This window comes from Diabrotica virgifera, chromosome 1 (genome assembly GCF_917563875.1).
Source record: "Diabrotica virgifera virgifera chromosome 1, PGI_DIABVI_V3a".
Lineage (NCBI taxonomy): Eukaryota > Metazoa > Arthropoda > Insecta > Coleoptera > Chrysomelidae > Diabrotica > Diabrotica virgifera.
In genome coordinates, this window is record NC_065443.1 from 108108206 (window position 1) to 108124842 (window position 16637).

Consider the following 16637-nt stretch of genomic DNA (forward strand, 5'->3'; position numbering starts at 1 on the left):
TAAAAACAAAAAATCTCACATAAACCACATCGCTCCTTTTACTTTGACCTTTTATAAACATATTTTTACCTAAAACTGTCTGTCATTCTTTATATAGATATACATACTTATTAACTTTATCATTCTCTATACTAGCAATTTTAATATTAGGTCGAGATAACTCTAACGACTCAATATTTTGCGTAGGTGGACTATTACGTACGATTTTTACTGGATTACGTCACAGGTGTCAATAATAAAAACAAAAATTGAGGCGTTTCCAGAACAATGCGATTTTTCATTGTTCTTTGGTAACATCTTAGTAAAACCCTTTTATTTTCAGTATCAAGTTCGAAAATATTAGTTCTATATAAAAGTTTGTATAGATTGTGCCAAAATGTATATAAAATCGTTATGAACTTGACAGATACTGATTGATAACAATTCCTCCTTTTTTAATAAATCATTGAAAGGTACATACCATTTTTAGAAAATCAATTAATAAACTTTCAATAGTCGTTTCGATGCTAACGCACCTTGTTAGGATAGTATTTAAATAGGATGTACTGTTATGTGGATGCATAGTTTTTCTCCCAAGCAGAAGAAGAAGTAGATAATTATAATAATGTCTCTGCTTTTAATTTATTGATCTTCCTTTCTAATTTCTCTTGTAAAAGCCTCGAAGAGGCTTTCTTTGCATTTGTATAATGTCAAAGTTATGATTGACTGCCTCATTTATAAAAAATGTGGCGTGCGTGTTTGAAATGCGTATTTCTCTTTGTTTTGTTCTGTATTACCTTCTTTCCTTCGTGTACCGTCCATTATTGAGGTTGTGGTGGCACACCTTTCTTTGTCTTCCGCTGTTCTTCAAAGTCTAGTGCCTAGACATTTCCAGTTACTAATGTTACGTAACCAGAACAATTTTTTCTTCCGCTACCATGTTTCTCTCTTCTTTTTCTTCTTCTAAAGGTGCCGTACATTTCTGCGTAGGCGTCCACCGTACATTGTCTTGTCAAGCGAGGAGTTAGATAGTCAGGATTATATTATTCTGTTTTTAGCAGCATTAAGAAGCATTTTATAGCTGTGGATTCCTGTTCATTGGCGAATAATACGCAGTCATGACATTTTTTTACGTCCTAGACCGCTCTTACTCTTACCCTCTATCTTTACTTCGTGTAGTACCAGTTGCTGAAAAGTGTATCGTTCTTCTCGAAATATATGCCCTAGGTATGCAGTCTTCATATTTTTTACATAATCAAAAAATTGCCTATCCTGGAAGCCCTCTCTTCTTAATACTTCATTTCTGACTCTGTCCGTCCATATATGCTATTTTAAGCATTCGGTGCACGCACCACATTTCAAAGACTTCAGATTTTTAGTGGAGCTGGCCTTTAACGTCCATTCTTCCATTCCGTACAAGAGAACGGGCCAATCAGTCAGAAATTTACGAAGCCTCAAAAAAGCATTTCTCGCTTGTTCTACTTTGCTCTTTATTTCAGTTTCAGGTTTAAAACAGACGAACCACTTTGCAGCGCTACTCTGTGGATCCACAAAGTGACTGAAACAGGCAATTTTGTAGCCCCAATGATTTTGTAATGGACGCCACAGTGGCGAGGATCGGCGACCGTGGCCAGCCACTTTCGCTCGTGTGGATTCGCACGTTTAATTTACACAAGAATTTACGGCTAATCATCGGAAGCTACTTTGTAGCGCCACAGAGTAGCGCTGCAGAGTGTTTCGTCTGTTTTAAACCTAAGGGTCTGAAATCTTGTTTAGCAGAACCCAAGTATTTAAACTGTCTGACTTGTTCGATTTCTTCTTCAGCGACATATATATCTTTGCGTTTGGATAATTATTTCTACCTATAATCATTGTTTTTGTCTTGATATTTATTTTCAAACCCAGACCTTCACTTGCAAGAGTTAGATCATTTAAAAGGCGATGTCAAATCGCTGTGTCATCGGCATAATACCTGCGTGATGTTTGATGTTAATCAGTATGCCGTTTACTTTAATACCCTTATTAGAGTCTGTCGCTGTTTCTGCGAAGGCTTTTTCTACATATAAGTTAAACAACATTGGAGAAAGTTTACAACCTTGTCTTACTCCTTTTTTAATTGAGAAATCTTAAGAAATCTTCCGTTTCGTTGAAATTTTGAGGACGTAGATACGTTTCTGTCTGGTTCTAATACAAATTGGCGATAATTCTTATATCCTTGGCATCCAATCCCAATTCTTGTACGTATTATCATTATTTCATGTTTTACATTATCGAATGCTTTTTCATAATCGATGAAACAGATAAAGTCTATATGTCGATGTGTTTTGCTATTAATTAAATAGTCCTTATCTTTGTTTAAACTATGTACTCGCATTAATTAACCTTTTTTTATTAATTCTTTTCTTTTACTTTTAAAAAATTCTAGTATATTTCGTTTCACACGCTAAGAATTTGAACGTGCGATGGTTGAAACGCTCGATGACATTCCAATGGTGGCTCAAGCAATCCTATGGTACCTTTCTCATTACACGGCGGTTGGAACGTTCGGTGAAGTCGGCGTGAACCCTTGTTTTACACACTAAGAATTTTGAACGTACGATGGTTGTGTTCCGTGCGTATTCGGGAATTAACTTAGATTAAAATAAGTGTAAAAATAACAACTTGTCAATAATATTTATTTGTGTCGGTAAAATAGCGTGAATATTGCTCGAAAGAGGGCTTGCTATTCTTTGCGAGTGTGGTGGTGTGTCCGCGCCGGGTGGTTGCTGTTACTATACTGAAAAAAACACATGTCTGTGGTTTTACGTTGAAGACTAATTTATCGACATAAAGAGGCTGGTCATTTATCTGATGTTTTAAAAGCTGAAAACATTTCTGTCAAGAAGCGTCCTCGAATGCATTCAAAAAGTGATTTATTGACATAAGGTCTGATAAGGTTTACTATTTAATAAGGAATTTTTAAACTGAGACTGAACAGGCCATTATCATCTGGTTTCGTATAGAAATAATTGTGAATTATCTTCTTCTTAAGGTGCCTATCCGTTCCGGATGTTGGCGATCAGCATGGCGATCTTAACTTTGCTTGCTGCTATTCTGAATAGTCCGGTTGTCGATGTATTAAACCACTTTCTCAGGTTTTGAAGCCAAGATATTCTTCTTCTCCCAGGTCCTCTCTTTCCAAATACCTTGCCTTGAAGAATGAGTTGCAACAAGCCATATCTCTGTTCATTCTTCATAACATGGCCAAGATATTCTAGTTTGCGCTTTTTGATTGTGTTAATAATCTCGCATTCCTTGCCTATTCTACGTAGAACCTCAACATTAGTCACACGATCCACCCACGAAATTCTCAAAATGCGTCTGTAACACCACATCCCGAATGCCTCGAGTTTTCTCAAAGAAGCCTCGGAAAGTGTTCAGGCCTTTACTCCGTATAATAACGTAGAAAATACATAGCATCTGATTATCTGATGATAGAGATTTTGGTAGCAAGAGGTAAAAGGTGGCTTCTGAAAAGAGACCTCATCATTAAGAACGCTGATCTCGCTTTTTCTATGCGTTGTTTTATTTCACTTGAGTGGTCCCACTGGCTGTTTATGTTGGTACCAAAGTATGTGGTAGCGATGGTTGTGAATTATAAATGACCCATATTATTTTCGTGTAGAAAAGAAAGTTAATATTTAAAATTAGCAATTAAAAAAATAATAAATGAAGCGTGTCGCTATAGTTGAAATTTACATAGTGGCTCGAGCACTCATATGGAATCTTTTTCCCTTCATCGCTTGAAAAGTTTGGTGAAGGGAGAAAGATTCCACATGATTGCTCGAGCCACTATATACATTTCAACCATCGCACGTTTAAAATTCTTAGGGTGTGAAACAAGCGTAATGAAAAAAGTACCATAGGATTGCTCAAGCCACTATTGGAATGTTATCGTCCGTTCCAAACATCGCACGTTCAAATTCTTATTGTGTGAAACGAGGGGTAGACGGCAAAGAAACAGACCAAATCTGCATTCAAAGAGGTGTCAGACAGGGTTGTGTGTTATCCCCAACTTTTAACGTTTACTCAGAAATAATAAATAATAAGGCTTCGTTAAGCCTTGGAAAGGCAATGTGGAGTTCGAATCGGGGGAGAAAATATTAACATCAGATATGCAGATGACTCCGCGATCAGGGTTGAAAGTATCGAAGATCTTAAATTCCTTAGATCGAGTCACTAAAGATCACTTAATCCAATAACGGACTATACTTAGCATAAATACAACAAAGACAACGTTACTTGTGGTTAGTAAACAAGAAGTCGGTCCTATGCAACTAACTGTTCGTAATGAAACGATAACAAAAGTTAACCATAGGACTTTTCATCGATTGTCATTTGTTTCGAGCTTTATAATAATAATAAACTCTTTATTACAGAGACAAAATAAAGAAGTACAAGTACCAAATATAACAATATAGGAAAAAAAATCTCTGTAAAAGGGACAAGATAACAACATAGCACAACACGAATGATGTGCCTGCTGATCAAAGCTCTGGCCCTTTTTTAACAATTAAAGAACATTTTCTGCTGGCATATATAAATCAAATATATAACAGTTATATTACAGTTAATTAAATTTAAATAATAGAAATAAAATAAAAAAGAAACAATACAGGTGATAGGACATGAAAAGTAATGTTTGTAGGGTATTATGTGTTGACTCAAGAAGTGTAATTTCATTTTTCTTTTGAATGAGTTAATAGGTAGTTTTTTCATTGATTCAGGGATACTATTATATAAGTTGTAAATATTATAAGAGTATGACTTACGGAATGTTGTTGTTTTGTACGTGGGTGGAAATATCAAGCCTTTATATTAATATTATACACAGATTATACAACATATGACAGAAGCTCGAAAAAAAATGACTGTGAATGAAAAGCCCTATTTAAAATAGCTACCTAGGCCTAGGATGTTGGATAAACGAGGTTATAATAAACTTAGATCTACTCTGAGCCATTCTCAGCTGAACTTACAGCTAAGAGTCAAGTTCCTAAAATTGTATGTGTATCCTGTATTACTATATGGCTGTGAAATCTTAATCATGAAGGTTAACATGATGAACACATTAGAAGCCTTCGAGATGTGGTCATATTGTAGAATGCTCAGAATTCAGAATATCATGGGTTCAACACATTTCAAATAGAGAAGTTTTAAACAGTGTAGGTCAAGGCGAAGGTGACTTATGAAGATGATAAAAAATAAAAAGGAGAAAACTTGAATATCTGGGACATATAATGAGAGGTAGCAGATACAGGATACTGCAGTTAATACTCAACGGAAAGAGAGGATTTGACAGGAAGAAATATCCTTGGCACCAAAACCTTCGTCGATCAGCAGATGAATTATTACATGCCGCGGAAGATCGAGAACGATAGGGAACATCCATAAACTACGTCGTTGAAAAGGAGGAGGGGGACTTTGCTTATTACGACGGTATGCGACAGGGGGTAGGGGGCCATGAGTGTACATCCGACGTCGTTTGATGTTCACCAATATAAAAAATACACCCTATTTTAGAATTAAAAAGAATTAGTATATTACTTTTATCTCATACTTTTCATTTCGTTTTTATCAGCCTTAATAATATTGCTAGCAGTTTTGTACATAATAACAAACAATAAAACATTGTTCAATGTCTTTAAACAAACGCTCCTATACAGAACAATGTCTGGAAGCAATAAATATTAAACTGTTCATTTATTTACTGAATACTCTGTCCTCTGTGTGAAACAATTCTACAAGAATGAATATAAATAAAATATTCTATTCTATTTAGTTAGTACATTTTTATACTTAATAAAAGAAATGGCATTGAAATCAAACCAAAATAAGTATCAAGATTTATATGATGCAGTTAAGAAAGCATAGGAACTCCGATAAAAGTGTTGTCTTTTGTCCCAATAAAACTAATTAGTTGTACAGTGAATTGAGAGAAAAAACTAAAGATTTTAAAAAAATCCAGAAATAACATGGAATGTAAAAAAAATCACTAAAAAGGGGGTCATGAGTTGCACTTGCGACATTGGTAGAGGGGGGGTCAACTGTAAACGACGGTTTGCGACGGAAGGGGGGGGGGGAGGATATTAAAAACTCCAAAATTTTTACGACGTAGTTTATGGATGTTCCCATATCGGCAAATTGTCATGGAAGCTACCCACGCCTAAAATTTGGGCACGGTACTTAAAGAAGAAGTTCCTTTTCTCAGATAGCTGTAACTTCCTCCCTCCAATAGATGTGTTAGTTGTAGTTCTTAAACTCATGGTCTTCTAACATTACAGCCACAGAATAGTCACATTGCCCCTGAAATGATCCTTTCATAGATTAAATTTCTCCTATTGTAGCTGGCTGCACCATACTGATGACGACTAAATAGTCAGAAACACGCATTTACGGTAGCCTTCCACTTTTTATCTATTTTCCTTTTGATTATTGAAAGAAATTGCAACCAAACACGCATAGTCTAATAGCCAATATTACTTGTAGCCATACTTGTAATATGTGAATAATTGTTTACTTAAAGTAAACAATTACTTACATGCAGCTTATCAACAAGATAAGCTGCATGTAAATGCAGAAAACAAGATGCAATTAAAACAAAGGTTTAAATGCTTATTTAAAAAAAATTGTAGTTATTTATAGATTAATATTTACAAATAAAAATAATGAATATAAACTCTCCTATTCATGATTATTCTTCTTTTTTCAATTAAAGAACTCTGCAATAGTAAGTTTATTTTATCTATTAATAAGGTGGGGTAGAAATTTTTATATTGTATGTTTTCTATTCCTACAATGATTCTCAAAATATTACCAACCTGAACCTGAACCTGAACCTGAATTAACCACCTTAACCATGCGAATTGTGTACGAATGATCCTTGTTCATAATATGAGTAACAAAGTTACAGACTGAAATAACAAATTAGTATAAAAGATAAACTCAAAAACTATATCCTATACAGGGTGTTTCATTAATAATTGTCCATATAGTAACTGGAGAAACCTTAGCACAAAATACGAAGATTTAACCTAAAACACTTAAATAAAATGTGGTTCCTTACTGAGTTACAGGGTGTTTTATCTAAAAATTTTAAAAATATTTTTGCTCAGCATTTTAAAACTATTCGACGTATCCTTTTCATACTTGGCAGAAAGTATAGGTACTGTACAAACTACTAAATTATGTTAAACACACGTTTCTGGCTATTACCAGAGGCGTACGACGGGGGAAAGTGAATGGTTGACCCTTTTCAAATTCTACGCCACTGGCGGAATGGCTATTTTAGTTCAATTTTTATATTCTCCAATACTTTCTATGAAAATAATACACTCTTCATTCGTAACGATAAAGTCATTAGTTTTCGAGATATTTGAAGTTAAAAATGAAACGACACGGTTATTTTGATTAATGTATTGTGTCGCTTCATTTTTAATTTACAAATATCTCGAAAACTAATCATTTTATCGTTACGACTGAACAGTATATTATTTACATAAAAAGTATTGGAAAATCAAAAAATTACACGGAAATAGCAATTTCGTCAGTGGCGTAGAATTCGGGAAGGGTCAACCAGCCACTATCCCCTGTCGTACGCCTCTGGTAGTAGCTAAAAACGTTTATTTATCTTAATTTAGTAGGGTGTACAGTACTTACACTTTCTGCCAAGTATGATAGGGATACGCCAAATAGTTTTAAAGTACTGGGTACAAATAATTTTAAAATTTTAATCATATGAATCATATCATAAATTAATCAAAATAACTGTGCCGTTTCATATTTAACTTCAAATATCTCGAAAACTAATGACTTTATCGTTACTAATAAAGAGTATATTATTTTCGTAGAAAGTATTGGAGAATCTAAAAATGGCACTAAAATAGTAATTCCTCCAGTGGCGTAGAATTTGAGAAGGGTCAACCATTCACTATCCCCTGTCGTACGCCTCTGGTAGTAGCTAGAAACGTTTTTTTATCATAATTTAGTAGGGTGTGTAGTAGTCGCACTTGCTGCCAAGTATGAAAAGGATACGTCGAATAGTTTTAAAATGCTGAACAAAAATAGTTTTTAAATTTTTAGATAAAACACCCTGTAACTCAGTAAGCAACCACATTTTATTTAATTGTTTTAGGTTAAATCTTCGCATTTTGTGCTAAGGTTTCTCTAGTTACTATATGGACAATTATTAATGAAACACCCTGTATTAAACCGCTTAAACCAAACTATACTGAGATGTACATATACACATCAAAATAATCTAGGGGACAAAAACAAAATACGAGATTTCAGAATGGTTTCAAATAAATTATTTAAAATATTTAAAAAAGAAGTTATAAACAAGTGTCCTGAATATAAAATAAACATTTTTTCTTAGAATATTGCAATAATAGCTCTCAAGAAAATTAAGAGAAAACTCCATAAGTCAAAAAATGGTAACATAAAAAAATAAAAAACTAATTTGTTGCCCCTCAAGTCGCAACAAAGTAGTCTTAAGTTTAAGTTAGTATAGTGTATGACCTCCACGGGTTGTTGATTACTGCCCTGCATCTGTTAGGCTAATTCATGATCAGATGGTAGTGTCTTGCTGCGGTATGCTGCTCCACTCCATTGAAAGTCCCTCAAACAGTAGTTGCTGTCTTGTATTGAACGCAAAATTTTGTTGTAAAATGCGTCTGGTCAATGTGTCCCATACATGCTCAATTGGGTTTAAATCTAGTGATTGTGCAGGCCATGATAAAGCCTCAATTTCGTTGTCTTCAAGGAATGTTTGCAAGACCCTGGCAGTATGTGGACGCGCATTTTCGTGCATTAATTGAAATTGGGAAACGGCTTGTTATGCAAAGGGTACAACAATAGGTTAGAGAATAATATTGCGGTAGTATGTTGCATTTAGAAACCGTTTCAGACAAAAGAGATTGGTTACTCCAACAAGAGTGATGCCACCCCATACCATTATACTGCCGTCTTGCTGTCTATGAACCTCTTGCACGGTGGCCAATTGTTCTGCACTGTCATATCGTCTCCAAATTCTTTTCCGTCTCGTATCTGGTGTAAATCTAAATCTGGATTCATCTGTGAACAAAGTAGAGGCCACTCACGTCTAACGTCTAACCCAATTTGCATGTTGTTGTGCCCGCTGAAGTCGATGAGCTCGATTTTTTCTGAATAACACAGGCACTGACACAGGTGTACGAGCATTTAAACCTACCTTATCATCATCATCAGTAGCTCGACAACCCTTTTTGGGTCCTGGGTTGTTCTAGGATTTTCCGCCATTCTGTTCTGTTCCTTGCTTTGTTCTTCCAGTGGGTAATCTCAAGTGTTTTCAGATCTTGTTCCACTTGTTCCATGTATCTAAGTTTGCGTCTTCCCTTTTGCGTTTTGGTGTTTCGGTCTCCAACATCCGTTCAACATGGCCCATCCAGCGCAGACGTCCGATCTTTATGGATGTTATGACGTCGGGTTCGTTGTATGCTGCGTATAGTTCAAAATTATATCTTCTGCGCCATACGTCATTTTCTTTCACCCCCTTATATACAAATGTGTCTGAGGATTTTTCGTTCAAACGTACCTAATAAGTTCTCATCGCTTTTCGACAGTGTCCATGTCTCTGATCCATATATAAGGACCGGTTTTATCAGGGTTTTGTATATTTTGCATTTGGTTTTTCTCGTGATGTTAGATCTTAGATGTTTAATTGGTCCATTATAATATGCTTTATTAGCAATATGTATTCTTCTCTTAACTTCTTCGCTGACATTGTTATCTGCGGTAACTAGTGAACCTAGATATGTAAAAAATTTTACGCTTTCGATGTTATAGTCTCCTATTGTCAGATTCTGTAGATTTCTTTGGCCTGTCGATTTGCTGGCCTTCATGTATTTGGTTTTTATTTCATTAATATTTAGGCCACTGTTTTGTGCCGCTTTTTCTATCGCATTAAATGCTTCTATCATTTCTCTTTTATTGCTTCTAGCTATGATATCAACATCATCTGCAAATGCCAATATTTGTACACTTTTTGTTATTATTGTTCCTCTGGTATTGACTTTTGACTCTCTAATTATTTTTTCTAATGTGATGTTGAATAGAATACAGGATAGGGCATCTCCCTGTCGTAGGCCCGTTCTAACATGGATTGTATCTGTTAGTGCGTTTTGAATTGGAATTTTGCTTTGTACTTTAAGTGTTTCTTTTACTATCAATGAGTTGAGTTGGAATATTAAACTCTTTCAGGGCGTGGATCAGAAATTCTCGATGGATACTATCATAGGCACTTTCAAAAAATCGTCTACTGTTACATTTACTTTAATATTATCCCTTTAATTTTTTTAGAAAAAACAATAACATATTTACATAACTGGAAACCTCATTATTATTAAAAAGTGTTGCGCGAATATGAGGTATGTGGAACTTTTTGTACACTTCGTTTATTTAATTAATAGTGTCTGAATTCCATAAAAAGTGACAGACAGTGTGATTTATTCCGCTTCATTACTACCATATGTCTACATTTTATAGGGATGTGTTAATGAGTTGCATTTGCAATGTTGTCAACTACTTCTATAATGATGAATATAATTTATTATTTTTTTTTTAAATCCACGAATTTAAATTAAATTTAAATTCCTGTAGCTGGCTGTATACCTACCATAAATCACAAAAAATATAAAAGGTATGTTCCACCAAATATAAAAGTATATAATTCCATCGTCAGAGCTTATTACAGGTCAAAGTACATGCCTAAACCACCAAGAAATGCTAGTAAAAAACCTTTTTTTTTTCTGAAAAATGGCTTTCATAATCATCATCATCATCATCATCAGTGGCGTTACAGCTCTGTATGAGCCCTTCTTCAGAACAATCCTCCATTCGCCCCTGTCTCTGGCAACTCTTCTCCATGCTCTAATTCCAATAGATTTCAAATAATTTTCTAGGTTGTCTTGGTACCTAAGTCTCAGTCTTCCTCTTGTTAGTTGTCCTATCGGCCCTCTTCGGTCAAAAACTTTTCTGACTGTGGCATTTTCCTCTCGTCTGATTACATGACCTATCCATCTAAGGCGTGCTACCTTAATGAATTTTACAACGTCAGGTTCTCCAAAACTTCTATACAACTCAAAGTTGTAACGCCTGCGCCACAAATCTTGTTCTTTTATGCCTCCATATATTCGTCTTAGAATTTTTCGCTCAAAACGTTTGAGAAGTTCTTGATCATTCTGTGTAAGTGACCAAGTTTCTGAACCATATGTTAGCACTGGTCTTATTAGTGTTTTGTATACAGTCAGTTTAATTTTTCTAGGCATTTTTGAGGTCATCTGTCTTCTTAAGCCATAGTAACACTTATTGGCGAGCACTATTCTTATTTTAATTTCTTCACTAACATTGTTCTCTTTACTTAGCAGCGAGCCTATGTATATGAAGGTGTCGACACCTTCCAGTTCTAGGTCATCAATTATTATTCTTGTAGGTGTCGGGTTGCTTGACCCAGTGCAACACATATATTTGGTCTTTTGAACATTTATATTTAGTCCCATTTTTTGTGCAGATGCTCTTAACGACCGAAATGCTTCAGTCAGAGATTCTGTGGACCTACCTATGATGTCTATAGTCGAGGAAATGAAGCATTTTGGCTCGCAATTTTTTCGTCCAGCATGGATTTACTTGAACTTTTCACAGGGAAAATAGTCCAAGGATCATTTTCTATATCATGCTGCTGTACGCTAAAAACTTGGGGATAGTTGTCACCCCATCTCGGGGGTGGGAATTTTTTATTACATTTTAACCATGTAAATCGATGTAAAAGGTAGTTTTAAGAAAAAAATGTTTTTTACATTTTCTTCGTAAATCTAATATTTTTCGAGTTATTCGTGGTTGAAAGTAACAGTTTTTCGACGGAAAATCGACTTTTTTAGAGGGTTTTTTGAGAATAACTCGAAAAATATGTATTTAGTGAAAAAAACTGTAGATATCAAAATTGTATCATTTAGTAACACAAACGAAACTGTTTTTCTATAATATTTTTACGACCAATACAAACCGAGATACGGCATGTTAAAGGTTAGCTTTTTTCGTCAAATGCATAATTTGAAATAATCAAAGCCAAATAACGGGAAAACTTTGCATTTTTCCAGGAAAACTTACATGGTGTTTTTTCAAGCATACAATAAGATCTTTCAAAAAAAATAATAAAAAGTTTCTAGTATAAAAATTGAGCAACTTATGATAAAAAAAAGGCAGTACCTATTTTTCTCTACGAAAAAAACAGTGAAAACAACCACCTAACTACCCTTCTAACTAAAAATTGGTCTTCGCCTTTCTGTAATTCCTTTTATATCTATATTATCAATACACCCAAGAAGTTTGACCTATTTAAAAGGCATAATTTTAGAAAAATTTGAGTTTAAAGAAAAAATTATTTTTTGCAATTTTGCATTTTTTATCCTTTTCTTCAAAATACCTCCGAAATTACTGGAGATACGAAAAAAATGATAGACTACTAAACTGTAGCTTTTTTAATAGCTAAAATTTCCTTATGTATAGATTTTAATTAGTGAACAGTTAGCGAGATATAGCTGTTTAAAACATCTAATTACGAGCAAACATCCCCTTATTCGAGCCCTTTAAATCCACCTCAATTAAAAATTAAGGGATCTTACGGAATTTAATTTACACAGTAATTACTCTTCAAAAATCCTACAAAACTATTATTGAAAAAACTTTTTATCGCCAAAAATGAAGGAGTCTATGTTTATAAAACTAATTTTTTTTTTCGAAAAATTCGAATAGTCCCCTTATAGAGCATTTTCAATGTACCTATATAATGCCACAGAGCCGTTCGTATACTGGATGACTAAAAAACTATTTATATGTGTATTTTTATATATTTGTAAATTCGTATTTTTGTGTAAATAAATGTTTTTGTAATTCTTTAATTCTACTTTTTTTTCTGTATTTTCTATTAAATTGTCTACTTATAAAAATTGCAATGTTATTAAGGGTGGTTTTTAAGGGTTGAAATATTATGATTTTATATGATAAAGCATAAAACAATCATTATTTAACCAGTCAAAATCAAATTTTACCTATATTAAAGTTTACATTGTTTTTATATAATTTTTGACAATAAGGGTAGTTTACACCCCTAAAAATAATCAACTCCCTTGAGCATGATATAGAATATGAAGTACAGGGTAAGATGATCCTAACCCCAAATTTTTATGTAAATTGATGCAAGCCGAAATTATTTTTTTAGGATAAATAAACTTATCATATCAACAAGGGTGATTTTAAGGGTTGAAATATTGTTATATTATTTCTTAAAGCACAATAAAATCATTATGTAACTAATAAGAAGCAAATGTTGACAGTATTAAAGTTTAAAATGTTATTTTATAATTTTTTACAATTAGGGGTGGTTTTCACCCTTAAAAAACCAAAAGCGTACAACGGCTCAATATAGAAAATGAACTAGAGGGTGAAATGAGCCTAATCCCAAATTTTTGTACAAATCGATGCTGGACGAAAAAATTGCGAGGTTTTGCCATTTTTCCAGCTTCATTTCCTCGACTACTATGTCATCTGCGTATCCGACAATTTGTACTGATTTATTAAAGATAGTACCATTCGTAGTGATCTGGGACTCTCGAATTATTTTTTCTAATGCCAGGTTAAATAAGAGACACGATAATCCATCACCCTGCCTTAGTCCATTTTTGCAATGTAAGGGTCTTGGAGAGATCGTTTTGGATTTTTACCATGCTCTCTGCACCTGTGAGTGTAAGTTCAGTTAAGTGGACAAGATGAAACGGTATTCGAAATTCTACCATAGCAAGTAGAAGTTTATTTCTATTAACGGAGAAAAATGGCTTTGGCAGAGTCAATTAGCCAGACTTGTTTGTGATTGATTGCAGATTCATAGTCATAAATGTCTATTTCGTAACATAGTTACATACTACAATATTATTTTTATAGATACACAGGTACATTACGTTGCTTTTTTTTATTTTGTTTTTTAATTATTTTACTGTGTTTTTTATTATATATTTTAATTTGTAGTTAACCCTTTTTTTGGTATTTTTCTTTTCTTTTTTCTTTTTGTTTCTATTTTTTTTTATTTATTTATTTTTTTTATTATTATTTTATTTTGTGTTCTTTTTTATATATTTTTTTTCTTTTTAATTTTTTCAAACCACATTAACAAATTATGCCTAATTTATGCCATAAATATTAAGTTTATTGGGAAACAACATTTTAAATTTTTTAATTCCTTATAAAGGTCATTTTTATGTTATTTATGTGTAAATGACATTCTAATATGACATGTGTTAGATCCCGATTTTGCCACAAGTACAATTGGGAGTATCTGACAAGCCGATTCTATGCATGTAAGATGATTATATTCTTTGTAAAACCATCTTCTTGAGAATATCGTAAAAAAACCTTTAAATATTATAAAGTTTTAGATTATATTATGGTTTTATATATGGTATTATACATATATAGTTTATATTATGTTGTTAAAATAGTGATGTTTAAAATATTCCTGGATTTAACTTTGAGCATCACACGACTCTCCCCAAGTGGGTTGCAATGTCCAGAGGATGGAACTTCACATAACGGCAATGCCACGTGAAGTTCGTTATGTGAAATTTCATCTTGGACATTGCAACCCACGTGGGGAGAGTCCTATAATGTCTTGAAGTTAAATTCAGGAATAATTTAAACATCACATCTGCTATTTTAATACCATAATGTAAACAATTTAAAACGCTATCATATTTAAAGTATTTTTACCCACATATCTTATGCTCTGGCGTGTACTTTGACCTATAATAAGCACTGATGATGGAATTATTCCGAAAACGTTCTGTGATGTAGCCCTTTCTAGGGATTTTCTTATAAATATACCTTTTACAAAGGAATTTAATACCGATCCACTGTGGTTCCAAATGCTGAAAACGTTGTCATGAACTTTTAAAAGCGTATATTGTTTATACACTTCGGAATTACTTTCGTTAAGGGTTTTTGGCATCGCTGATTATGAATCTGACATTATTTTTTCTGAAGAACAAAATGGCAGATCCAACATGGCGGAACGAAATTGAAAATATCAATCAAAACGCAAATTTTTTTGTCAAATTTGGTAGCTTGATGTCGCTGATTAAAAATCTAACATAACTTTTTTTTTAAACAATATGGCGGATCCAATATGGCCGAAAGAATTTCGAAAATTTTATTTTAAACGCATATTTGATTAAAATTTTGTATTATAGGTTGAAAATGCTGGTTACCAATACATTTTCTTTATGGAGTACAATATTCAGAACCTATTACTTATGTACAACCGCCCATACACACTCAACAAACGCCAGAATCATGTAATATGGGGAATTTCCCACTTTTGTATTCAAACAACTGCCAGCAATGCATAGGTAATTATACCCAGCTAAACCAAAGTGATTATGTATCTTCTTACTATACAGGGTGTCCCCGAAAATAGTGCGTTCCTTAAAGGTATAGGTAGAAGGCACCATGTAGAGCAAAAAAGTCTTATAACATTTTTTTCTAAATGCAACCGTTTGGCTAAAAAACCAAAATACATTTTGGTATGCAAATTGAAATCTGACAACTATGTATACAAAAATCTAAACATAGACAATCACAATTCAAAAATAGTTGCAGCATTTTAGCCATAAGTATTTACATTAAACCCTGCCTTCCACCTAAACAAACAAACAAATTCTTGTTTTGTTGGATTTTCAAACATGGGGTGGTACAATTATTTTGCAGGTGTACCTGTCTGACCTACATTTTTGTGGAGCCAATAAACTAAATTACAAACAGTTATTGTACAGTGATGCCAAATTAGTTAATTTTATGAAAATAAAAGTTCGCTTATATGGCGAACAATGTAATTTTTTTGGAAACGGTTAACTTTAGAAAAAATATGTTATAGGAGTTTTTTGTTCTACATTGTGTATAATATCCATACCTTAAAGGAACGCACTATTTTCGGGGACACCCTGTATATATTTTAAGATTAATAAGCATTAGTCGCAGAATTATGCAGAATTTTGTACTTTTTAAATGTATCTTTACAAAATTTTGATTATTTCAAGTATATTTTCACTTTTTATGCATTAACAAATTTAAGGAATTTATTGTTACTAAATCTTTAGTTAACTTACATCTTACACTACTAGATACTTAAAAAAAGAAGAATCTGTTTTACAGTGATAAAATTGATGATCTACAAAACGTTTTACAGCGTTTTCAATATAAGCTTTCTTTTTCTGCCGGCCAAAATAAACTCGAACATGGCTCATGGCTCACTTGTTCCTGAGCTATGAACCAGAATACATCCAGTCTGATCCTTATACCTGCGTATTACGTCCCTACGATTGTAAACATGAAAATCCCTAGATAGGGACTTTTTTTTCGCCTCATGACCACTTTTTCAGCATTTGGAACCACAGTGCGATCCTAGGTACTTTTCACAATCATTTCATCATCTAAAAAGATATATTTTTTTTGTAGTAACTCCGTTTTTAAAAATGAACATTCCAAAAAACTCCCTGTTTAGCTAAACGTTTTGTTACTAAATCTGAATCATTTAT

General features: G+C 33.4%; 1 protein-coding gene across 1 annotated transcript in view; it reads left to right on the forward strand.

Moving 5' to 3' along the window:
- The window catches only part of LOC114326943 (guanine nucleotide-binding protein G(o) subunit alpha), a 395605-nt gene that overhangs the window by 794 nt on the left and 378174 nt on the right, over positions 1 to 16637 (forward strand). The gene's annotated exons all lie outside the window — the stretch shown is intronic.